We start from the raw sequence: 6246 nt of genomic DNA on the forward strand, positions 1-6246 counted from the left end.
TACTGTGGCTGACACAGGACTAAGATGTTGTCATGTGTTCGCTTGTTTTCCGACGTAGATAACGTATTTATGAAATGTGCTCTGTAGAGCAGTTTGTCCGTTTAGAGCTACTGTACAAACAACATGGCAAATTCCATGCAATGGTACCCGTGGTGTATAGAAATTGCTCATTCTAAGGTAATCATAATGCTTCATTATGCAATCTCTTTATACACCTCTGAATACATAGCTATGTATATATTATATTGCATTTCTGTCTATAGATCTTCCAAAAAATGACACATTGGACCTTTAACAACAAGCTATACTCTGCACACAACAACCAAAAACAAGTGTTTAAGCTCTGTGTCGACTCGAGCTGCATTATCTAGCATCACAAGTTGTGTTTAGCTGCAGCACAAAGGCCAGAAGGGGTTAAGGAGCTTTCCAACAAAGCTGCAAACAAACAGAGCTGGTTTATTTGGAACATAAAAAACATTTTAGATTGTGAATGGTAAGAGCTGATGTGTGAAGCCCAGAAGATTGTATGAGTGGGCAGCAGCTTCTGTTCTTTTTGAGTGCAAAATGTATTTGGTGTAACAAAACAGCAATTGTGTTGATGTAGAAGACATCATTACTATGAGGCAGTCATTAAGTGACAGCATCTCATGGGGATATTGTGTTTAAGCCGTAATTGCTATCAACCTTAACACAAACAAACCTTTTCACAGGCATCGCTGTTAATCCAAGCATTTATCATGGTTTTGTTGTTGTCTCGTCGCAATAAAAAATGAGTTTTTGGCAAGAATGTTAACGAAAAGAAAATATTGTAGCCTGTGGTTTCTCTCTCGTACACGTATGGAGTCCTCACAAACCTTTAATGGGTTATGTGTTGGGTTGTTGAGATGGACACAAAAACACATTCTGCAAGGTTCACTGTAATTTACTAAATCTGATATCCAATACCATTCTGCCCCATAATCGACAGACATTTTATATCATTTAGAGACCCATTGAAATCCAAATATTTGTATCACTCTTTAATTAAGTACAAGGGTGGATTTTTCATATTAAACTGAGAGAAATAATGTGAGGGTGTGCGTTTCCTCGCCCCACTCGGTGACTCTGACTGTGTAATTAGCATGAGTGTTGATAAAAAGCCACATGGGAAAGCAGATGGAAAGCAGAATGAGCTGAAGGAGAGACGTGAAATTTCTGAAAACAAATACTCAGCCAAAACTGAAGGGCTTCAGACATGCACCTGATTTTAATCAGGGTTTGAATAAAAAACAACCGTCAAACTAAGAGAAGCATTAAACTTCATAGAGATTATTATTAAGAATAGTGTGCATCATTTAAAAAGATAACGCAGCCATAAAAATGATGTAACCTAGTGCCAAGCACATACAAAAGTAAAAATTTGGCCATAACAAAATGTGTTTTTGCTGCCATTAAAGAACATTCTATCTAAATTGCAGGGAGACCGAAAGGCAAGTCTGAAGGAACTCATACAACAGGACTTTGCACTAAAATGTACTATGTATTAAAATAAAGCTATGGCATTGTTTGTCTGCATCTAAAACAAATAAAGAAATGCTGTTTGTGTTGACAATGTAACATTAAAATGTAAATGTGCTGTGACAAACCTGTAACAAAACTGGCCTGTCTGTTTTATTTTTCAGTTCTGGGGAATGATATGTTTTTTCCTCTCAAATAGACAATACTGTATGTGGCCAACAACACCAATAACAGCCTGAAGTCTGTAGGAAGATGGCCTTGCAATACAATAAATATTCATTAGGTTTTTCCAAGGTTGACAAACAACACTGCTATTACTAAGGCTGATAGCTACATGACGAGAAACCCGAAATATGTCTTGGTGTCCATTTTGCAAATAAAATGAAGAACATTGAATTTGTAGAAAGCTACGATGAGTTGCTGGATAAGTTCTTCACAGAATGGAGTAAGAGCCTTACAGAATTTTACTGAACCGTTGAACTCTGTGGAAGTTCATTGAGAAATGTATTTGATGTGTTATTAAGCTTTAAAGGTTGTTTTGTTTTGTTTTTGGTTTAGTGGTCGGTGGATGTTGGTTTGATCACGTCAGAGGATGGATCTCAAACAAAGACAAATACAACATCTTGATCCTGACTTATGAAGAGATGATCAAGGTGAGAATTGTTTGGCTGGTTTCTCAAGTCTTTTGTTTTGAAAATGCAGTTAGTGCTTCCATCCTTTATCAGGACCTCAGATCCGTCATTGTGAAAACCTGCAGGTTTGGGGGAAGAATCTGTCAGATGAAGCGATCGATAAAGTGGTGGAAAAAGCCACTTTCAACAACACGAAAAAAGACCCGAAAGCCAACCACAAATTCCTGTCCTGAGAACATCACTGACTGGCCTAAAGGACTTTTTGTGCGAAAAGGTCAGAGAAAGTTGAATAACCAAAAGTTTGGGTGTCATAGTATTATTTAAAAAGTTATTTAAACGTTATGTAAGGGATAATGTACAGGGAGCCATTTGTTACCGCAGAAATCAAGCGGCTTATTCCACGATAACAGCCGGCTGCTTGTATATTATCCTGCTTATTACACGGCTAATTGCCAGATGAGAAAAAAACTGGACATGAAATGTAAATTTGAAATATTGCAGACCTTCCACGAGGAAAAGCCGCTTATTTTTGTTTTTAAGGTAAGAAATGACATTCAAACGTCACGAACAGGCAATTTGTTAGGGTTTCTGTCTAGTGTGTCTTTGTTTTGTCTTTGTCTTGATGTTTTGTTTTGTGGTGAGCACATGGCCGGCCAGCCAGCCATGTGCTCTTTTGTCATCATGATGTGAACCCGCCCCTGTGTTATCCTGTTAATTATCTCGTTATGTTTTCATTCCCCTCACCTGTTTCTGGTCATTGTCTTCTCTCTCTCCTCTCCTGTTCCTCGTTTGTGGTCTGATTTTCTGCCTTTTATATTCCCTGTGTTTCTCTTGTCCTGTGTAAGACAGTTTTGAATGTGTAGCTACTCTGACTGACATAGTCTTGTCTTAATCGCGCTCTTAGTCTTAGCTTGTCTCGTTTAGGCTCCAGTGCCTTTTGATCTGTGCTGTAGCCCCAGATCTTGCCCCTGGCTTCCATGGCTACGTTCTCCACACCTGGAGAGTCCAGTCAAGCATGCTGCGGCTTCCCCGGCCTCCCAGTGACAGTGATGGTCCTGTCACGGATCTCAGAGCCTGCCAACGACAACTTGGCCCCTCTTGTGAGCTTCTCCCCCGTGCGGGCTCAGGTGTCCTGGGGTGGTCTACACCTCTCCCAAAGTGGATTAAATCTCTCCCTAGTGGGTCTATCGTCAACAGGAGTTTTCCACCAGCCACCGCTCTCTCCCTGGCCAAGCACTCCAGCCTGTTGCCCCGTCTAGAACTGTTGTTTTGTTGTGCCTCTGTTTTTGCCTGTTTTATTTAATAAATTGTTTGTTCCCCGCACCTGAATCCAGACTCATTCCTGACACAATTTGGTATTATCATTCATAAATATTATGTTATTAAAAGACATTTATATTTAACAAACCTGCAAATGTCGCGACTGGCCAATCAGAATCAAGCATTCCAACGAGCCATTATGTCATGTCATGCAGCAGGTGCCTTTGGGCCCGGGGGATTGGAGGCCTCCATCCAAGTTTTATTCATGGCAGTACAATACTGTAGAAAATGACTAGATGACTGATCTCAGATTTCAGGCACTTTATTTTTGACAAAATTAAGAAAATATTTGAAAATGGCTAACAGGTGTTTGATAATAAAGTATTTAGTATTTTTTATTATAAAATATTTTGAAAATATTTTCTTAATAGAATAAAGTGATGGTTACGATAATGATACTTTGTTCTCATATCCTCTCTGTTAGGTACGGAACATATTATTACTTCACTCTATGAGGAAGATAGATTCCATATGGATAGACGTTCCAGTGGATTCCTAACCATGTTCGCATCTCATTTACACAAGCACATGGTGCCCAAAGGATTGGAAGAAAAAGTCAAAGTACGTATGTGATAATGTATACGTTACAGTAATCCCTATATATTACATTTTACTGCATCACTTTTTTTGTTCCTAGATTATCTACAACAAATACAAATGCTGCGGATGTCTAGCCCCCACACACGCGCACGCGCACACACACACACACACACACACACACACGCACACACACACACACACACACACACACAGGAAATTTTCCTATGTTGGTTGTTAAAATAACACTACACAGACGTTTAAATAAAACTTTTTTTAACAGGGTTTAGTTAGTTTAGAGCATGCAAGACACTCTTTGCATGTCTGTCAGACAAAGACTACACAGAAAAAACATTCAAGCACAATTTAATTATAACACCGATGCCTAGTTGAAGCTATTTCTTGTCCGGATATGATTATCTGTAATACAACAAATTCTGCTTTCACAATTGGGTTTTCATGAGTGTTTCACCACCCTCTGTCTGTGCAGAACAGACAATGTGTCATTGTAGTTTATCGTTTGAATGGTTAGAATGGTTTGTATCTGTGCTATAGTGGACTAAATTATATTATGATTATGTACCATCCCCACCAGATTTATACAAATATTAAAGCAATCAAATATCTTCACAAAGGGCAGGCAGTGTTGTTATCTCCCTCCTGTTCAAAATGCTGAAGAACTCAAAATGAATTTCTTTGATTTCTAACTCAACTCAACTCACTTTTATTGTCACATCACCACGTGTGGTGAGTGAAAGTCTTGGGTGCGTACTGCATACTCCATACAAAGTAGAATGCAGTTGAACAGACAACTGTGTGACAAACAACTGTATGACTTTACAGACTTAAGTGACAGTATGTAGTGCAGACGAACAGTGCAAAGTATAAATAGACAGACTGTACAAAAAAACAATATACATTATACACATATGGACAGTATATACACAATATATACACATTAGAAGTTGAACATACACAATAAATATGCAGGTGTACACATGAACATGTATGTATAATGGATCAACCATATAGTGCACATAATACAGATATAGGTATGTAAGTTTGGTAATGGATGGTTATTGCATTAGGTGCAATGCATGATGCATTATAGTCCATGAAACTGTAGTGCATTGTAAAAAGAAGTGTGAGCTTGTGGAGTGTACCAGTTTTTGATATTGAGCAGTCTAATAGCCTGAGGAAAAAAGCTGTCCTTCAGCTGGGTTGTGCGGGACCGGATGCTCCGGTATCGTCTGCCCGAAAGCAGCAAGGAGAGCAGCCTGTGATTCGGGTGGCTGGAATCACTGATGATCTTCCTGGCTTTCCTCATACACCGCCTGGTGTAGATGTCCTGGATAGAGGGAACCTCATCTCCCACAACACGACGGGCAGTTCGCACAACCCTGTGCAGTGCTTTGCGGTTGCCGGCGGTGCTGTTTCCATACAAGGCGGTAATGTAGCCAGTTAGAATGCTCTCAACTGGTGCAGGTGGTTCTGAGGATTTTTTTGGCTCATCCCAAACTTCCTCAGGCGCCTGAGGAAAAAAAGAGGTGCTGGTGTGCCTTCTGTAGCACTGCATCAGTGTGAACAGTCCATGTGAGATGATCAGTGATGTTAACCCCAAGGAATTTGAAAATGTTTACCAGCTCTACAGGTGTCCCGTCGATGGTGATAGGGCTGTGTTCCTTGTCCTGCCTCCTGAAATGCACCACCAGCTCCTTGGTTTTGTTGGTGTTGAGTAAGAGATGGTTCTCCTTACACCAGTGTGTCAGACTGCATACCTTCTATAGGCCGACTCATCGTTGTTAGTGATCAGGCCTATAACTGTCGTATCATCAGTGAATTTCACAATGGTATTTCTATTGGTAACATTCCAGTCAACTAGGGGACCAATAGGATTGAATAAGCAGTGACGCAGTCGATAACCAACCTTTTTCAAGTGCTTCTCTGTCCATCAATATCCATTAAAGTAGAGACAAGACCTCAATAGAGTTTTTTCTAACAAAGTATTGTTGAAGGCTGCCACATAACTATTTATTAAACGACAAACTCCCTCTAGTATCTCTTTCTTTCTCTCGCTCTCAGGCACACATCACATGGAGATGTATACGTGAACACACCTGGCCTTCTAAAACTCAAACCACAGGAGTTTGTTTATCTCCCTGTGCAGACACAGCTGAATGTCTGTGATAAAGTGAATTCAGGTCAGTAGCAGCACACCTCTGTAGCTTTAGGTTAGAGCAGAGATTAATGAAGCTGTCAG

General features: G+C 40.0%; 1 pseudogene; it reads left to right on the forward strand.

Annotated features, from left to right (window-relative positions):
• The first annotated feature begins 1878 nt into the window (after positions 1–1878).
• On the forward strand, positions 1879–4022 carry LOC130548358 (amine sulfotransferase-like; annotated as a pseudogene).
• The last annotated feature ends 2224 nt before the right edge of the window (positions 4023–6246 follow it).

This window comes from Triplophysa rosa, linkage group LG1 (assembly GCF_024868665.1).
Source record: "Triplophysa rosa linkage group LG1, Trosa_1v2, whole genome shotgun sequence".
Taxonomy (NCBI): Eukaryota; Metazoa; Chordata; class Actinopteri; order Cypriniformes; family Nemacheilidae; genus Triplophysa; species Triplophysa rosa.